Genomic DNA, 21,745 nt, shown 5'->3' on the forward strand with positions numbered 1-21,745 from the left:
AGAATAAATTTTAAAGATTCATTACCTTTAAAATATCAAAAGAAGAAATAAACAAGAGTCCAGAAGACTAATCAAAGTTAAAATTTTAAATTATCTAATAATCTCTCTCCTAAAATTAGAAAGGGTAATATTTATTATGCCAATGGAATGGCTATCACAGTCTTTTTTTTTCTTTTTTTCTTTTTTTTTTTTTTTTGGTGGTACTGGGGTTCCTGGAAGCCCTTCTACCTCCCAGACCTATTTTATATTTTTAAACAGGGTCTCTTACACCAGCATGGCTGGCTTCGAACCTGCGCGATCCTCCTGTCCCTGCCTCCCAAGCGTGGGGATTACAAGCGTGCGCCACCATGGCCGGCACCTATTTATTTATTTATTTGGAATCAGGGTCTCTTAAGCCAGTGAGGTTGGCTCCAAAACAGCGCGATCCTGCTGTCTCCGCCTCCCAAGAACCGGGATTACAAGCGTATGCAACCATGCCAGGCCACAGTCTTATTTTGAAAGCAGTCTGGAAATATTTCTCAAAACTAGTAATACAAAGAGTCCTTAATCCAGAAATTCCACTCCTGGAAATGCATCACAGTGAAATAAACCATCAATATTTATAAAAACGCTTTGCGTAAGTTATTCACCTTGAAATGAAAAAAGATAAATTAGGAAGAAGTGAATATAAATCAATATAGAAATGGATAATACATTAGAGCACACATATCCCATCAAATATTTTACATTAATTAAAGTCATTAACTAGAGCTTAACAAGTTGTGAAATAATTTTCACAGTGCATTGCTAGAAAAGGATAAGATAAAGAAAGTGTACAAATGATGGCCAGAAAGTATCCCCTGATTGACGGGGGAAATGGTATGATGTAGGGAGTCATATGAGCAGAAGATAGAACAAAACAAGAGGAAGAAATGAGAAGTTGAATGTACTAAACAATTAAAACTAACAGATCATACATTTCAAGAAAAATGGGATATGTCTTTAAAACATGCCCTGAAAAATTAGTTATCCTTAACAGACTTTATTATTATACGTGTTCTTGAAGGATACATTTACATTTTTCTCGATATCTTTGAGTTGTTTGGGTAAAGCAAAATAAAGTTATGCTTTACAGTATGAAACCTGAATTAAAATTCATAACGATTTTCTCAAGTATTGAGAATAAATCTTCATGTATTACTGTAAAAAAGTCATAATCTGGCCAATGACAAACCTCTTTCAGTGTTGCCTATACACTGACATTCTTACTCAGAGGACCATCCGTTTGGTCTAGAACTGAAGTCACAAATAATCACAGGCATTCCTTGTATTTGAGGTGATGACAGGTTTTGCAGTTTTATTTTAAAACTATTTTATTCTAATTAAGATATTTAAATAGTTGGAATAAGATTCAACTTAAGAAGTCTCTATTTTAAAGGCAGCATCTGCTGAAGGCAGTGTTTTTTTCTTCTTCTAGAGGGGCCTTCATGTATCACATCTAATCACATCAGCAAGTAAGTCAAGACTATGATATTTTCCACGAATAAGATTTTTGTAAATCAAATGTCTCTGTAATGAGAAGAGGTGAGAATGCTATTGAGATATTACAATATCTCAAAAAAGTTTCCTGGTAACAGAATGCGGTAGAAATGCCTCTTACTCTGTTCCCTAGAACATTCCGTGAGTTTATTAATATCGCCTACCTCAGGAAGAAAGAGTGTGTTCTCTTGGTAATTCCTGGTTGAAATTCCTTGGCTGCCAGTCAAGATTAGAGCCTAGTCTCCAAGACGGCCTATTGAGTGAAACTGGCATCTACATCTGGACTTAGCTCATCAATAAATTACCAGAAGGAATATTTCCTTTCTGTCACTAGGGAGCCACATATAAATTTGACTCCGCCGACTGCTTGTTCATGGTTAGACCTAGACCTATCGGAGCAGGGAGAGCCAGGCACAATGACTCATTCAAGCCTGAGCACAAGGAAGGAAATACTCGGATGGCCAAAATGCTATGTGGAGTTCCATTCAGAGCACCACACATTTCCCTGAAACTTGCTTAGGAAAACATTCTAATGCTGTTTTTAGTGTGTTCTATTTGTCATTTTGAAACACAACACATTAGCTGCTTTGAACTCCTGGGCACTAAAAATATTTAAGTTACATAAGCAGATGGAGTGAAAGACTAAATGGAGCTTTTAACTGGACACACTCAAAAGCATCTCCTTATTGCCCTAATGAATAGTGAAGCTCTTGTAAGTCACCATGGAAAGCCTTCCAGCCAGCAGCTCATGCTGGACAGTGCAAGGGCTACAAAAACCAAGATCAACAACCGTGCATATTTTCTACAGCTGGAATGAAAAGCGATGTTTTACAAAAATATATACTTTTCCCTATTACTATTACAATTCTTGCATGACTTTCATGTTCAATTGTTGGCTTACCGAAAAGTCCAAAATGTTTGAGGGTAGAAGGAAACAGAAGGAGGAGATATTGCTTCTGTGCTCTGTTTAGTCCTGTACACATTTGAAAAACAGACACTAAGTAAATATAAAAGCCAACTATCCAAATTTACTAGCCCCTTTTTGCCTTCATTTTTGTTTTCTTTTACATTTCTGAAGCTTTGATTCATACCCTTGAATCTTTTAGTGTGGGTACTTTTTTAACCCAATGGCTGTACACTTACCAGTGAATCTGTTTTTTTTTGTGTGTGTATAGGTAGATATTGTGTGATTGTGTGTGTGTGTGTGTGTGTGTGTAACTGTATGTAAAATATGTAAAAAATATGAGAGAAGTTTAATAGAGGTTTCTACTGTGAACATGCTTTATTTTGCATGTGAAAATAAATAGTAAGGAGAAAATGGGTAAATGCATCCTGGATAATTATAATATATCATGACTGAAAATAAATTTACAACACACACATATGCATACCAATAAAAGGAGAGATTAGTTACCTAAATAACTGTTTTTTCTCAGTACCTACTGGAGTCTTTTTTTTTTCAACACACAGTCCTTTATTGCTCACTGGAACCCACAATTCCAAAATAATCACGACAAGTAAAAGAAGTCAAAAGGAACAAAAATACAGAAATAGTTAACTATAAAAGTACTCCCAACTCCATTAGCTGATAACCTGGAAGTGAGTTCAATTTTGGAGAAGTGTAGAGATTAGGAGATAATATGTTAGTACTCACAGGGGCCAGAGAAAACTAGCTCCTTCTTCTCCTTAGGGCTTTAGCTGTAACTGAGCCATTGGTTCGATTTGTCTCTAGAGTTTTGTTAATGGTTTATTAATTTATTATTTTTTATTTTAATGTGGAACACATTGAAAATGGCATAGATTCAGACTGTGCTTGGTGCCCTCTTCCCTTTCTCCCCATAACAATGAGTGTCCAGGTTAACCATGCTATATTTACATTTTCACATGTATTTGAATATAGCTCCCCCATTAATCAACCTCAGCCTTCTTCCTCTCCTATACTTCTATTCTAGCTTTGGTGAGGTTTCTCCTCCATTATCTGGAATCGCTCTGGTATCTCCAATAGTCCCTAGTTTGGGTATATTAGAGAAAACATATGTCTCTTCTCTTTCTGTGCTTGGTTGATCTCACTTAACATAATGTTCTCCAGGTCTTTCTATCTTCTTGCTAATGACCTGATTTTGTTCTTTTTTTATAGCTGAGTAGAATTCCGTTGTGGGCATTTCCCATAATCTTTCAATCCATTCATCTGTTGATGGAGACCTAGGTTGGTTCCATATTTTGGCTATTATGAATTGTGCTGCTATGAACATGGGTATGCATATGGATCAAAGACTTAGAAATTAGACCAGAGACTGTGAAGTTATTAGAGGAGGGCATAGGCTCAACACTCCACCGTATAGTCACAGGTAGTAACTTTCTCAACAACACCTCCAAAGCACAGAAAATTAAAACAAGTATTAGCAAGTTGAATGGCATCAAACTAAAAAGTTTCTTCTCACCAAAGGAAACCACCAAGAACCTAAAGAGAAAGCCTACAAAATGGGAGACGACCTTTACCAGGCACCACTCTGATAGAGGCGAAGATCTAGAATATACAAAGAGCTCAAAAGACTCTACACTAGCAAAACCAATAGCCCCATCAAGAAATGGGCAACATAACTGAATAGACACTTCACAAAAGAAGAGATACAAATGATGTGTGCATGTGTGTCTACACAAGTTTTTTACAGTGTTATTATGTATGAATACAATGCACCAATAAAAAATTTAAAATAAAACAAATGGCCAATAGATACATGAAAAGATGTTCAACATCATTAGCCATTAGGGAGATACAAATTAAAACTACACTGAGATTCCATCTAACCCCAATCAGAGTGGCAAGCATAAAGAAATCAAATAACAACAAATGCTGGCAAAGATGTGAGGAAAGAGGAACTCTTTACACTGTTGGTGGGAGTGCAAACTAGTTCAGCTGCTATGGAGATCAGTGTGGAGATTCCTTAGAAAATTGGGAATAGATTCACCATATGATCCACTATACCAGTCCTGGATATTTTCAAAGGGGTTGAAATCAGAGAACTACAGTAACATATGCATACTCATGAAGTCTTTTATTAAAAAAGGTGGCAGAGGGTTGTTTATGAAGCTCATAAAATCTCCAAAGCCAAGGAAGCCATTTTTAAATTAACCTTTATTCCTTGATCTTTGTCGTTGGCCTTTGTGGTCAAAGGTATGCAAAATTCCAAAGAAAGCTATAATTAAAATTGTTTTTAAATCACATGTATTGCTAAGTAAAAAGGACAAATATCTGTTTTTGGTCTAAGTAGAATCTCCATTTTATACTAGTTTCTTAAAAAAAAAAAACCTCAAAATAGTCTTACTCTAGGGAAAAAAAAAACCTCAGGTGGCCAAATTAGCCTGTATAACAATAAAAACATTATTTTAAAATCAATATTTCTCAGATAAAATATTTTCCAAACCTTCCATATTTGAATAATGACAATAACAAATAGCATTAATTAGTGGCAAATGCAGATGCGTAATAAAAAGAGGAAAAGACAGGATGTAGGAAACTATTTGAACTATTTTAGCACTTGAAAATGTCAGACAATTTATGGAGGATTTATTCACTTGGTTTGGAAGGTCTTAGGGACCAGCTATAAAAACATCTAAGAACTGGTTTGTTGTAACTGAATCAAGCAGCAATGTGAATACAGTACACCAGGTTATTACACAAGTGACTAAAAGGAACAAATTAATTACTGTTCTTTTCACTCTACCCTCATATTAGAAGACAAACAATTAAGAAGGAAAGTAAAAGTTAAATCAGGAAATGTTTCATTTTGGGAAAAAGAAAATAGGCCATTTTTTCTCTGCATGCTTCTGCCCAAAAGGAGGCTCATGCCCTAGTTAACCTCTTTCACATTTCAGCTTTAATTTCAGGAAAATTTTTGCATTATTTTGGGATCCTTCAGTTATTAAAAGTGAGGCTAATATAAAAATCATTATCCTACTACACAGAAATATTTTCACAAAAATGAGATAATTTACAACTAACTTGTGATCATAGGAAAAAAAGGATTTATAGTGATTCATTTTAATCACTATTGATATATTTTTAAATATTAGGCTTTCACTTGCATTCATTCTGTTATAAATTGTTATTATTATATTATTGCACTGAATGCGTTTACAGCCAACCTCTCAATCTAGACTATCATGTATACAACTCTCATTCTCTACTAGAAGACGTCAAGCCTACTATAAAGAACTGAACAACCAAAAGCTTCAGTCACTTTCTGAATTCAAACCTGGCATACTTGCTTAACTGCCTGACTTGACTATCATTACAGTAGCTCACAAACCAGGCATCCTGAAGGGAGTATATTTTAAAACAAAGCCAACCTTTGCCTCAGAAAGCAGCTTTTCAGTTTGGGATTTTCCAATTCCTTTACCACCACAACCAAGGAGTCGTTTCACATTATTGGACATCATATGCAACGCAAGTCACTATTTCCCTCATAAAAACCTGCAAGTGTTTACACAAATCCTTTATAAAATTCATTAATGAGCCTTGCGGTGTTCTCTTTAGACACTGATGTATTTCCCCTGTGTCCACAGATGAAGAAGGAAAGAACATCCACATTTTGAAAAGTAAAAATCTTATTTTAGTTTTTTTCTCCTTTTCAGGTAATCTGGGATTATTATTGTGAGGTTCTTACCTGCTTTGTGATGAAGGCTAGTGTTTCCTCTGTGTCTAGAAAGTGAATCATCTCAGTTACTGTTTCTCCATCGCTTGTATATCATACAGTAATTGCACACAATCAATAGAGTAGGTGTGCAAGAATTGTTAAAGGAAGGTTCAAATAATAAAAGCATTAAATCTCATTAATTATATTATGAAAAAAATGAATGATAAACAATGATGCAACTGATCATTTTTTAGCTTAAAATAACTCCCTCTCTTCATGAATTTGTTTCATAGAGTCCCGCATTATTATGTTTTTCCACCCTTTATCCTATTTTCCTGGATTTTAGTTCTTTGTGGGTTTTTTTTTTTTTTTTGAAGATGAGTTAAAGAAAATTGAATTGCTGTTGAGTAACTTTATCCAGGTCACTGGAGCACCCTGCCTGCTTTCCTTCCTCAACTCTGTTTTCCTGCCCACTACATTTACTCTGGAATGTAGCTGTGCGTATAATTTTACCGTGTTCTAAAGCTATCATAAAAGCAATTGGATAAGTGCAAACAGTGGCCCAATTCTCTCTCTCTCTCTCTTTTTTTCCTTTTGGGAAACAATGTGGTTCACAGCTTTTCAACTCCACTTCCTAAGCCTTCAATCACTTGCTGGAAATTGTGACAGCCTGCCAGAGCAAGAACAGGATCAGAAATCACTGTGTCCTGCATGGAACATGACGAATAGCTAGGTGAGGAGGGGATAGATATCAATTCATAAGCTTGCTTTTTCCAAACTAGTTTCTATTATTCATTAAAATTATCAAGATATTGGAAAAATAATTAGTACAACATTATAAAATGATTCAAAGTTGGGCTTCTTTAGGACTACATCATGGAGGACTCTCATCATGTCTAGTTAACTGTCCATTAACCAGATGAACTAATGTACCAGAATAAAAAGCAAGTGAATCTCCTTACCCTCATAGTAATGAATATATCTACTGGATGCACTGTTGTTTTAAAAAAAGATAATCTTTAGCTAGGCGTGGTGGTGCCTACTTGTAATTCCAGTAGTTCAAGAGGCTGAGACAGGAGGATTTCAGGTTTGAGGCCAGCCTCAGTAACTTAGTGAGGCACTCAGCAACTTAATAAGATTCTGTTTTAAAATAGAAAATAAAATAAATCTTGAGGTGTAGCTTAGAAGTAGAATGTCCCTTGGTTCAATCCCCTGTACAAAAAGAAGTATAAAAAGTCTTTTCCAATTACCATCAGATAAATAAAATTCTTATACTTCAATTTTGGTAGTTCAATACAACTCTCTAAGCAACAATTTAGGAATTTGTTTAAAAATGTAACATCACAGACGTTTGCATGTGTAGATTTTTAACTCCCTAAAATATTCAGAAGCGCTTTTTTTTTTAACCAATTAACTGCAGTAGATTTTTCCCCACACCACCCCTGCATGGACAAGGTAAGAAACATTTTACTTTATAATCAGTATACTTAATCTTAACACCCAGGAGAAATGGAAAGGCAGTTCTAAAATAGTGAGTGCTAGGCCGGGTGTGGTGGTACACACACCAGGCCAGTACTTGGGAAGCTGAGACTGGAGGATCACAGCTCCGTGGCCAGCCGCAGCTCCCTACTGTGGCCCTCTGCAACTCTGTGAAACCCTGCTTTCAAAAATGAAGAATAAATTTAGTGAGACTCTGTTTCAAAATAAAGATTATAAAATAGGGCCAGGGGTGTAGCTTAAAGGTAGAATGCCCCTGGGTTCAATCACAGTACTGTAAAATAAATAAATAAATAATAAATAAATAAATAAATAAATAAATAAATAAATAAATAAAAATAGGCCTGGGATGTAGCTGGAAGAAAGAATAACCCTGAGTTCAAAAAGAAATAAGTTATTATTCGGTAGAGTGGCTCATGCCTATAATTCTAGTACTTGGGAGGCTGCAACAAGAGGATCACAAGTTCCAGGACAGCCTCGGTAATGTGGCAAGATTCTCAGCAATCTAGAGAGACCTGTGTTCAAAGCAAAAAATAATTAATAGCCAGGCATGGTGGCGCACGCTTGTAATCCCCACATTTGGGAGGCGGAGACAGGAGGATCATGCAGGTTTGAAGCCAGCCTCGTTGGCTTAAGAGACCCTATTTCCAAATAAAAATATAAAAATAGGTCTGGGAGTATATCCTGGAGGTAGAAGGGTTTCCAGGAACCCCAGTACCACAAAAAATAATAATTAATAAACTAACCTATTTCAAAGCAAAAACCCAACAAATAATAATAATAAATAAATGATAAATTTAGGGCTGGGGGTGTAGCTCAGTGATAGAATGCCCCTGGGTCCAATTCCTAGTACCAAAAAGTAAAGGTAAAGAGAGTCAGCTAGAAAGACAGCTGCTACTGGAAGCCTGAAAAACCAAGAATGTAAATGAAAAAAAAATGAACACTGATAATGGCTATCTTCCACTATTCTTAAGGTTTCTTAATCATCACAGAGGACAAGCGACAAATTACCTGATGGACTTTATTGTACTTCACTCTATTTTTACATAACTCCTTCTGACAATCTTTTCCAGACATATATTTGAAGTAATGTTATCTATTCATGTTCAAATATTATGTGTGAATAATGTCACCTAATTTTAATCTCAAAAACTACCCAGGAATGGCTTATGATTGTGTAAGTCCTAAATTACATTATTTTTAAATAATTTAATCTAATATCTAAATTCTAAAATTTGTGCCACTTGTTTTTTAAAATTTAGAAAATGTGAGATGAGTCATTTAAAGGAACTAATAGGTCAACAAATCAGAGCTAAATCACATAAAAAGGGAATGTAATAACATCAGTAAAATTTGGAGGTAGTTTGATTTCTCATTTTATCTCAATAATGGGGTGAGATGAATTGTAAAAAATAAGTGATGAATAGTATATTTTCAAAAATAATGAAATAATCTTATATTGGGAAGGATGAGTTTTGAAAGAATGCATAATGAAGGTTTCCTAGGGCTATATTCCTGTCTGGTTGAATCACAGTCCCAAATGTCATATTGTGGTTTTTTTTCTCCTTTTCCTGTGGCTTACTTTAAGCTACCAGAAAAAAAAGAAAAATCTTTAATTAATTTTAAAATGCAACACCTAATCTATTGATACTGGTTCTCTATAAACATTATTCCTAGAGATGATCAAGGCATTTTTAGACATATTTGGTTTAATGTGTGAGATAGAAATCTCATCGGTATGACAACTGTAGGCCAATTTTTTTTGTAATTATCTCTCAAGTGTACAATCTAATGCAAAGATATTTTACATATTCAGCTGAACATTTTAAAGGTAAGTAATACAATTGTCAGTTTATATAAGTCTAATAAAATAATGTAGTACTAACAATGCTAACAAAGATGTCTAATTATAGAATAGCTTCTTTGTATGTTTCTGCTTCTTCATTCACACACTCACATATTTACTAGTATATTAGTAGACAGATATAATAATCCTATTTTATAGATGAGTGATGCTCAGAAAAACTCAGGAACTCTCACAAAATCACATCACATAGATACTGAATATGTACTGACAGAGTCAGGGTTCAGAGCTGGTTCCTTTCTTCTATTTTATGTTGCCAAAATGAAAATCAGGGCTATTTTTTGAGAAAACTTGGAGTGAAATTAAATGCAAAATCAGTATTGTAAATACTAATCTGATCATCTAAATTGCCATCTGAATAAGTATTCATATTCAGAATAATTTATCTAGCTTTCCTTCCACTTTCCCATTTGATTTACCATAAAATACATTTTAGCCGTATTTTTCCTTTGCTGTCATACATTTATAAACCATCTTCTAGAGAGTAAAATATAAAGCATCCAGGGTTTCTGCAACCTGTAAGATTAAAAGCCTGCTGGCCGCTTCCAACCCACTCTGTGCTTGAACCTGTCTGTGGCGGCGGAGTGAGCAGACTGTTTAAAGTTCCTGTGGCTTGGGCAAAAGCCAAGTGTTGAAGACACACAGCTTCTTAGGAGAGACATTTTCCCCTTATGACTGGCCAAGTTTTAAAGCCCTCAGTGGTTGAATCTGATCAGAATGGTAGCACCAAGGGAAGGTGAGATGAGTGTGCTATGGGGGGTTGTTAGTTAAGGTATGTCTTATTAAAAAGAATAATAGAAAGTCATCAGTTGTGAAAAGGCATAGAGGCACAGACATTTTCAGTTTATTATCAGAGGCTAAAGAATGGATTTCTCCCAAGTCACCGGTTTTGTCTCTGCACTCACAGCTGCCTGGACTTAAAAAAAAAAAAAAAAAAAAAAAGGCAGCAACCCCCTCACCACATCCCCGCCATCGCTGCTTCCTCTGGCCTTCTTTGGAGTGGTGCTTCCTTCACTGGCTCCTCAATCAGTCACTCACACGCCTCTTCACTAAACCATGCCACTGTCCTCAATCCCAAGCTTAGCTCACTCTTCCTCTGTTCTGTGATCATTGCTTCCCAAAGCACTGACGCGCCTGTCAGCTCCAGCATAGTCTTCAAATGACAACCTTGTAAGAACACTGAACACGACTCCTAGTTGCAGAGAAATGTGTGGGACATATAGCTTCAGTTCACAAATATTTGTGTAAAATATTCATACTTCTGTTGTGCTCTAATATTTCAATAAATACTTTCGGTTTTGTTACCAGGAAATAGAGGAGAAATTCCAAATCAAAGGCCCTTTATGGCCTCTCCATTGAATGAGTTTTGAGGAATTGAGTGAATCTCCAGTGAATTGTTTAATATTTTTACCTGATTCTCAAAGTACTCTGTGATACACATAAAACTCTTTATTACTTATGATTCTTAATGATTATTAAAAGTCCATAGTGAAATGACTCTGAATGCTCATTGGCAGTGGGTATATGCATCAACCCTTGAAAATGCTCTCCCCAAATCACGCTTTCCGGTCTTCTTTCCCCTAGAAAATGCCAGCCACAATCTGATGTGATGATACTTTCTAGCTCATAAGAGACAAACTACACCAACCAACCACAAGTAAACAAACCCAAAAATATTTCACTGATGCTATTTTTTTTTTTTTTTTGGTGGTACTGGGGTTCCTGGAAGCCCTTCTACCTCCGGACTACACTCCCAGACCTATTTTTACATTTTTATTTGGAAACAGGGTCTCCTAAGCCAGCACGCGCGGCTGGCTTCCAACCTGCGCGATCCTCCTGTCTCTGCCTCCCAAGCGCGGGGATAACAAGCGTGTGCCACCACTCCCAGCCCACTGATGCTATTTTAACTATATTCTAGGTTTCTTTTCTTTCCAAGATTAAAATTCTTCAGCATAATTATAGTTATTTTTATATCATTACCAAATCATTTAATATTTGTGATTTGGGTTCTACTCAAATCTGCTAACTATACAACTGTTATTGCATTCTTCATGCATAACTATTAAGTTAATTCACTATAACAACTCTGAAATAACCATGAAGATATTTAAAAAATAAAACAAAGGAAAAATTTTTTGTTGAGGTTACAAACTGAAAATGATTAATTTGGAAATTAAATTCAGTCGATTCAGTCTTCTGAATCTATATCTTTTTCTATTTCTCCAATTCTATCACATCATTCTTTGCTGAAATTACATTTTTATATTACTAAAATGTACTGTTTACTTTTTACTTTTTATTTATTTATTTATTTATTTATTTATTTATTTATTTATTTATTTTGGTCGTACTGGGGTTCCTGGAAGCCCTTCTACCTCCGGGCTACACTCCCAGATCTAATTTTTTTAATATTTTTATTTGGAAACGGTCTCTTCAGCCAGCGCTGCTAGCTTGAAACCTGCGTGATCCTCTTGTCTCCACCTCCCAAGCGCGGGGATTACAAACCTGTGCCACCATGCCCGGTTTACTGTTTACTTTTTTTAAAGTCCTTTATCATATTGTACTTAAAGCTTGTTAACACTATTTATATGTAAATTCCGAAAGCCACTCTATTTGTTCACTTACAACTCACCTATTCCTCATTAATTTATGAAAGAATTCTCCTTTCTCATAAATCATTTAAAGAAAAACTTAAAGAATGATTCATTTATTCTCAGATTAACTAAATGTTCCATATTCCTTTCTCCCAGATTAATTTAAAATTTGGGCTTTCAAGAGTCAATGACATTTTCTCAAAACTCCAATTTTTACATGTTTTGTGGCTTCTCTCCAGCAATGATTTAAGACAATGTGCGGATGTGAATATAAAAGACATACAAAAAATTTTAGTGTTTGTAAGTGATGACCTGTTGTAAAGATAATTGAGAGCTCAAATTGCTTATTTCATCTTACATTTTTAAATTTTTCTACTAGTAACTTTTGGAAAGAATTATGTAGTTTTCTTTTCTACTTATCTACTTAGCTCCACTTGTAATTCTACCATGAAGTCTTCTCTTACCACCAGACCCTGAAGTCAATTTGTCATTTCCTGAAAATGATAACTAGTATTATACTAATGGATTGCAATTAACCCAAAGAAATCCAAATAACTATCACTATTGCCTTAAATTTTTATCGAGTTATTCCTTTGTAGTATTTTTTCATAATTATTGGTTTGATCTCAAAGCTATATAAGGAACATTACTTCAGTTGCCTACAATACTTAATTTAAGTGATCAACAGAAATAATTTGATTCCAGTGTTGGCCTCTTAAGTTCTTGGATTACAACTGTGTGCCAGCACAGCTGGCTTGATTCCTTTCTACTAGTGGACTTTTTAAAATTTTATATGTTTTCCTTTTAAATTTTAGATACCTCATTAGGTTTCTGTAGGGTTTCAGATTTTCTGCTATTCATTTTAAGTTTTAAATATACATATGATGAACATAATCATGAAATAATGTATACTGTATAATTAAATTCATATGAACATGCAAAATTAATCTGTGGTTAAAGAAACCAAAGACAAATTTTAACCTCAGAATTGGTGGTGGGGATTTGAAAAACGATATATGGGGACTTTCTGGGGTGATTAAAATGATACATATCTTTTTGATAAAATTAAAATGTATGTATACAGTTTTGAAAACTCATTGAAATATATACTTAAGGTTATATAATAATGTCACGATATATTGTTAAAATAAGAACAAATTATTAGAATAAAATTCTGTGGAGAAGAGAGAATATTATTTGGAAGGGACATACTGGGGACTTTCAAATATTGGTTAATATTATTTCTTAAACTAAGTACTGGACATATCAGTGTTAGTTTTATTAGTATGTTATGGTGTAAAAAATATATGTGTGACACACAAAAATCAAAAGAGGTGAAAGAAGAAATAGAAAAATAATTTTAGTTAAAGATGTCAAAACTCCTTTCAATGATTGATAAATAACTAGTCTTTATTAATGTTCATAGCAGCACAATTCACCATTACCAAACTTGGAACCAGCCAAGATGTCCATCAACAGATGACTGGATTACAAAACTATGGGATATGTACACAATGGGATTTTACTCAGCCATAAAGAACAAAATCATGTCATTTATAAGGAAATGGGTAGAACTGGAGAAAATTATGCTGAGATTACTCAGTCACAAAAGAAATTGGATGTTCTCCCTATTATGCAGAAGCTAAGGAGAAAAAGGTCATAGGAGGACACTAGATGGTGGAGAAGAAACCATAGATGAGCAAGTGAAGATGCCTAACTGGGAGTGATGGGAGAACGGAAGAGAGAAATCCTCTAATATCCAAGATGTACATTCACAAACATATCAAAGTCAATCACTAAGCCAAACATGAGGGGGGAGTTGGGAGGGAATGAGGTGCGGACTGGGGAAGGGCTAGATGAGTGATGTGTGCACATATGCTTCTACCATCTTGTACTCCATTGAGATGTATGACTACAATGCATCAATAAAAAAATCATCAAGAAACCAACATTCCAGGCCTGTCAACCCACATTCCAGTCTTTATCCCAGTCCTATTTATCACTCCCAAATTTCTGGGAAATACACAAAGTTGTAAATTATCATAAATTCACATAATTGTGACAATTATTTTGTGTACCATTAATTATCTCATCACTAAATAGCTTAAGCAAAGAGAGAGATGACATTTCAAGAAATCTATAATTTAGGGGACTTTCCAGTGTAACCTGCCAATCAGATAAGAAAGACCATGTCAGTGTATGGATCCCAAAAATGAGAAATTGATTTCATCCTCACCTATCCTCCCATGCCCATCCCTCACCAAGTTTCCTTTAAAAGAAGATCTCAAGATCCCCCAACACAGCTCAAATTCTCAGGATAGCACACATTTTCTCTGGAATGTGCGCTATCTGCTTTCCTAAATAAATCTGTCTGTATCTCTGACTGGTATGTGCTGAAGTTCTTTTCCAGCTCTTATGCCAAAGGCTTCACTTGCCCTGAGCCCAGTCCCTCCCACTGGGACTCCTCAGACTCACTTCTGATGACACTTCTTTTCTGGTGACATGGCTACATAAACATGTACAAATTTTATGCAAAAGTTAAAATGTTTAAATAAAAAACGTAAAAAGGCCTATCTACACATAAGATTGCATACACAAATATTTACATCAGCTTTATTCATAATTCAAAACTGTGAAGACGACCCAGATGTCCCTGGAAGGGTAATGTTTAATAAACCTTGGTACAGCTGTGCCCAAGAATATTAGTCACAGGAAGAAGGAAGGGAATGTTGGTGCATGCAACAACCTGGATGAGTCTCCAGAGAATTATACTGAATGAAAAATCCACCCCAGAGGCTGCATATTACATTTTTCTGTTCACATATCATCTTAATGACAAATTATGGAAATGTGAACCAGACTAGTAGTTGCCAGGGGTTAAAAGGGTGAAAGGGAAATGTATGTGGCCATGAAAGGAAAACAGGAAGGATGCTTGCAGTAACAGAAAGGTTCTTTCTCTTGACCAACCATGTCTGTCTAAATCCTGATTGTAACATTGTTATAAAATATTGCAAGATATTATCACTGGGGAGAACTGGATAAAGAGCACACAAGATACAGATCTTACTTCTTATAACTTCATGTATCATCTACATTTCTCTAAAAGTAAAATATTTAATTTAAAAATAATGTTAGGCCGGGCGTGGTGACGCAAGCTTGTAATCCCCGCGCTTGGGAGGCAGAGACAGTAGGATCGCGCTGGTTCGAAGCCAGCCTTGCTGGCTTAAGAGACCCCGTTTCCAAAAATAAAAAGAAAATAGGTCTGGGAGTGTAGCCCGGAGAAGGGCTTCCAGGAACCCTAGTACCACCAAAAATAAAAAAATAAAAAATAAAAAATAAAAATAATGTTAAAAATAATTCTGCCTGCTGGTTTGTAGAAGCAGATAGAAGAATAATAGAAAATCAAATTTAAAAATCAGTATAGACCCAGAACAGTGGCTCATGCTTGTATTCCCAGTACTTGGGTGTCTGAGACAGAAAAATGATAGGTTCAAAGTCAGCCTCAACAACTTAGGAAAACACTCAGTAACCCAGTGAGACTCTGTTTCAAAATACAAAATAAAATTGGGCTGAGGATATAGCTTAGAAGTAGATAATAACAAGTATCAAAGAAAAAAGAAAAAATTAGCATAGGTTGTCTTTGACATATGATAGTTCAACTTACGATTTTTCAATTTTATGATGGTGCAAAACTGACACTTATTTAGTATAAATGATATTTTTATTTTTTTTCTCAAGATAGTGATGGTTAGTACAATATTTTCTCTTAATATTAGGCCTTGGCCACAGGTCCTAGTCAGTCATGAGATGACCAGGGTAAACAAAAATACCCTCTTGTGTGCTCTTTAGCTAAAGTATGGTATTCAATAGTTTTAGTATATTAAATGCAATTTCTACTTATGATATTTTCAACTTAAAATGGGTTTATTTGGAAATAATGCCACATTTGGTTGAGATGTATCTGAATAGAAGTTAATGGGAACACCATGGCAAGATGACATGTGGGTAACAATGATAGAAATTAGGACTACTAAGAGATTTAAGGTAAAGTTTGGAGCTAGAGGCAGTCCATCTGCAGCATATTTGAATGTGAAAAGTGAGGGAAGGAATGGACGAAGAAGACTTAGCATTCTGTGTGTCTAGAAGAGGTTAACAAGGAGAATGTGGAAGGGTTATCTTGTATATCTTGTAAGCATGCTAAACATGTACAGTAAAAATAATTAATTAAATAAAGATTGAATCTGACTGGGCATAGTGGTTTATGTCTGTAATCCCAGTACTTGGAAGACTGAGACATGAAGATTGCAGGATCCAGACCAGTCTCAGCGACTTAGTGAGATCATGTTTCAAATAAAATAGAGCTGAAGATCTACCTCAGAGGTGGAATGCTCCTGCCTCTCAGTTTAACTCCCAGTACCCCTCCCCAAAGATCGCGGCTAGATGGATGACGAATTTGAATATATTAATTAAGAAATGAAGCATTTCTGGACCAAAAACAATGTGCACAGCTAAGATGGCAGAGGAACGGTTGTTACTGAGACTGAGAAGGTCAAGGATTGAAAGGCCAGAGAAAAGCTGGATGTTGTAAATATTAAGATCACCCAAAATGGTAGGATGACTTATGTTAGAGAACTATAAGACACAATTGTGAAAGTATTAATGTGAGGTGACTGGTATATAGGATTATAGCAAGGATGAAAGTCAGAGTATGGTATAAGAGAAAGGTGCCGTGATTATTGAAGGGGGATGAGGGCACATTAGTAAGTGGCATTGCTGACCTTCTGAGGAGCAGGATAATCCTAAAGAATCCCTTAAGGTTGTTTTATATCTGGCAAAAGCAGAACATTTGGTGTAGATGTTGAAGATAGTGAGAAGTATGTTTATTAGGGAGAAAGAATCTTACAGACTGAATGTCATGGTTTATTAGAGTGAAATTTGAATTAGCAGAGAGAAAGTATTTTTAGATTTTTATGGTCATAAAAAAATAGAAGAGAGAGTATTGGATGAGTTTATATCTCAAGAAAAATTTCAAAATGAATAAAAAGACAGATATCCTAAACTTAAGGAGCAAAAGGAACATGATACAAATAGCCATTCACTATAAAATACCCCACAGGATTCATTTAGTGTCTCATGTATGAAATATTTGTATATAAGATAATTACATGTTCTTCACAATGAGGAGACTCTGCTGGTAGATTGTAGCCCTCCTCCTCTGGTATGTTAGTGGGACAGAAGAGCCCACATGCTGTCATGGGAATGGTGGGATTTTTATTTTGACATAGGAGGTAATATTACCTGGGTTATACCTTCAAGCTATCCACAATGAACTCTTTCTGAGATGTGAAACTGTCCTTGATACTCAGCCAGAAACCACCCTTGGCAGAGGTACAACAGTGTTCTGAGCATTGAACTACCTCAAAGCCTTTTGGAAGTAGTCTGTATATAAATACTGTAAACAAATTATTTGACTGAATAGTGGATAGCTTGGGGTTTTATTGCTCTTATTACCTTTCCCAAGTATTTTTTAAAGGTCTGTCTCAAAAGTAAATGAAGGTGAATTATGTTACCCAATAAAGATGCTATGTCAACGGGCCTAGGTTGCAACTCCTGCTAATTAGCCTCAAGCAGGGCATTTCTGCCAGAGAATAATTCAGCAGTGGATGAATTCCACTTGTCTTGCAACTCGGCTTGTGCTTATCTTAGTGAGGATGAAACAGTTTCTTTGTGATCAGTTTCCAAAGGCTTTTGTGTTTGGCAACCTGAAAACTTTAATTTAGGTCAGAATCTTACATTTTTTGGAGAGAAAATGAGGCCAAATGCCTTAATCTGATGTTCAACTCTGTGGAATGAGCATGAGGTCTGGTCTGGTAAAATAAATATCTTATTCCTGACCCCAGCGTTTCCCCCATTGACTTTTTTCTTTTTCTCAAGACAAAATTATAGTTGTTCTTTGTGCAGCTATTTAAAATACAGAAGCATGCAAAGAGTCTGTGGTGGTCACAAAAGGAAGGACAGGTCATAGTTAAATATAAATACAGTAGCAAATACTCTATCTAGACTATGTGATTGCAATGAAATATGACTTATAGCTGTGGCATAATATGGTTTTGGCTATCACATAGTTAAGCTGGGGTTCTGTGTAGAAGACCGGATTAGATTAACTCATTTTATTTACACAATTGGTAGAATATTTTTTTCCAAAATAATGACCTAGCTACATTACAGATTTGATTTGATTTTGGCCAAGAGAATACATAATTGATCTGTATAATTTCTAGTAAATGTCCATAAAGGTTATCTTTATCTTTTTTTTCTTCTGCCATCTTGTATATAGATGTAAGTGGTATGAGAGCAGCAGTATTAGACCCCAGGTATTTTGGGAAGGTAGACCATTCATGGTGAAACAGAAAGAGATGAATCCTTTTTTGGCTTTTTGATACTGCAGAGGGCTAATCTAGCTCCATATAACTTATACTCCAAATAAATAGAGAAATAAACTGAGTTGATTAAGCCACTGTTATCTACCCAAAGGTGAAATTAAACCTAGTGTATACTGTTTCTAGGAAGTACTATTCATAGAGCCGTCTATCTTCTGGGGCACCAATTTAACACCAATGAGAGCTCAGCACCTTTATCTTACACAATTCTGAAATACTGGCCATTTACAATGAAACATTTCAGCACTTTTCTATTAGCGGAAGTTCCAGCCATTCTTTCTTTCAGAATCTTTCAGAAGAGTAAGGCATCAATCTCTGTGAGTATCAAATTCTAAGGACACTGTACGGGTCCATGATAAACTTGAACTCATAGACCTTCATATTACCATTGGCGGTAGCAGAATCAGCCCCTTTCTCCTCTCCACTGAAAAGGCAGCTAGATAACTCAAACCATCTTTTCTTGACTGAAAAATGTCTTTGCTAAAAGAAACCCTCTCCAATTCTTATTGTTACCAATTTGCAGACTTTTATTTGGACTAGAGCAGATAAATAACCTAAACATACAGAACCAAAATTCCTATCTCTTAACATAAACAATCCATAGCCTCGCTAGAGAAGATATGGTAACTAGCCCATAATCTCATTTATGAGTTTTGTGCTTAAACTCCGATATGGATAATATGGATGTGCTCATAGAATACTCCATCACATGCATGTGGTACCTTCATGATCGGGGGTTTGATAACATGACAGACTTATTGGTGGAGATGCATTTTTCAATGTTAACTCTAAAATGTCTTTGATACTTAAGTCCTGTATACTTCATTAGTATATTTTACAGATGCTACTTCATTTGACCTTTACATCAACATAATGGCTTAAGTAGCATTATATTTTAAAGCTGAGAAAACTCAGTTTGAGTAGGTAGGTAGGAAAAGTGGGACCTGATAAATCAAGACATAAGTCTTGCCAGATTTATATTAATAATAATATTGCCAGGTTTAAGTTTCTACCATGGCCCTACTATCAGATGACTGACACTGAAACAACTATTAACGGTATTATCTAAGGAGAGATTAGTCTGTGAAAGCTTGGTTGAGGGTGATGGAGACCATGAAAGGTCAGTTGGACATTCAGGATTAACTAAAATGTCCAAGGTCAAGGGAAAAACATACTGACTAATTTCCCCTGTATAAGAGAGTTATCACAAACTACTTTGGTTGTTATCATCAGATACTAGGAAGTTATTGATATACCATCACAACTGTTTATGAAGGAATTTAGGAATTAGTATAGCTATTACCGTGACAGGCACTGTGTGGGTTATTACTTGAAAGCATTTTTCTGTTTATTATTCCCATGGCATTTCCCAAAGACCTGTTATCAGAAAATCAAGCCAGGAGTGGTGGTGCATGCCTGTAACCCTAGTACTTGGAGATTGAGACAGGAGGATAGCACATTTGAGGACAGCTTCAGCAGTGTAGCTAGACTCTCAGCAACCTAGTGAGACCCTATTTCAACACAAAAATATAGTAATAGCTGGAGTTGTAGCTCAGGGATAGAATACCACTGGGTTCCATTCCCAGTATCACAAAACAATAGAGAGAAAAAAAAAGAGAACCAAAAGCTGAGGACATAAGTACTTCTGGCACTTTCTGATCAATGTATGCAAAAGAGAGCTTGAATATTGTCAGAATTTCTATAATACTCAATGGTAGCTTCTCCAACTGTATAGCTATAACTTTGTGATTCATTTTTATCTATACATGTTAAATTGTTTTAGTTATTAATAACAATTCATGTATATTAGAAAAAAACCTTTATAAAAACAAAAGCATCAGAAGGAGTTTTTGGTTCCGTTTTGAATCCTAAATATTTAGCTTTGATAAAAAATATTTTAATAAAAAATGAATTTAGCTCTTTCCATTCTATTTTACTTGATTGAAACACACTACTTAAAATTTTATGAATTTCTTCTTTCTCTGTCATCAGACATATTATGTAAATTAGATCATGCAGAAAAGGTTTCAGTCTTAATTTCTATATTAATCATAATGGGCATACTTCATAACAATATTATGATTTAAATGTGCAGTTTATGTCACAAAGCTTTTACAGCATTCTTCAGATGAATTTGAGGTTTGTAATATTAAAGAAAAACAAAAATAAAGGTGGACTTAAGTATATATGAAAAAATATAACTATTTAAGAGAAATATTAAATTATTTTCAGATTTCTAGGTGTTGATAACATATGAGAGAAAAAGGATGAGTAATAAATTAATACAAAATATAACTAATAAATTAGAGACTATAAATGTTCATAAAAATGATATCTATTATCCTGTGGTACAGCAATCCTGGAACACAATTCATAAGTTTCCCTCTTTGGAGGCCTTGTATTTCATTATAGAAATGAAGGGAGTTCAGGTAGTTTCCTGGCAACAGAAAAAGGGTTCAAGCATCTCTGGATAGAGACTATAGCTGGATTTAGGTAGATCTATACAAAAGTGACACAGTATTAAACATCACTTGTAGTTATTTGCATTTCAAGGCACTCCAAATGAATTAAAAAAACTATGCAAAAATCAGCCGGATTGTTATTTACAACGACTACTTATAATCTTTTGCATTTCTTTCTGATATGTGTCCTCATTTTATCCTCTCATCTGTAATATTAGACTTACTCTTAACCTTTGGATATTCCCCCTAAGATTCTGGATTGATTTATGTCCCATATGGTCTCTGTTTTATCTTTGAACACATAGAACCTTAAAGGGATATTGGCCATTTGAGTGCGCCCTGGCCAGATCCCTTAATCCCATGTATCCTTCCCACTCTCTCACACTATAACATGCTACTAAGCACTTGACTTGGGATTTCCCTAAAGATGGTCACTACTGGTGTTGAACAACCCAGTCATCAACTGTGCAACATATTTGTACGTATTTTACAATACAAAAGTTGTCTAGGGACATCTGTTCTGATGTTTCTGAGAATAGCATCTCCATTTCTATGTGTATGCTTTACACATACACTCATAAACATATGGAAATATTTTATATTCTTTAAATAATAAAGAAAAAATAACTTGTCACAATTATAAAGAAATAATTTTCTAGATTGTTTGCAATTTCATAAAATGAGACTGTGATGGCTAAGTGTATCATCCCCCAAAAATCCAATAATAAAAATG

The sequence above is a fragment of the Muscardinus avellanarius genome, assembly GCF_963383645.1.
Source record: "Muscardinus avellanarius genome assembly, chromosome: 8".
Taxonomy (NCBI): domain Eukaryota; kingdom Metazoa; phylum Chordata; class Mammalia; order Rodentia; family Gliridae; genus Muscardinus; species Muscardinus avellanarius.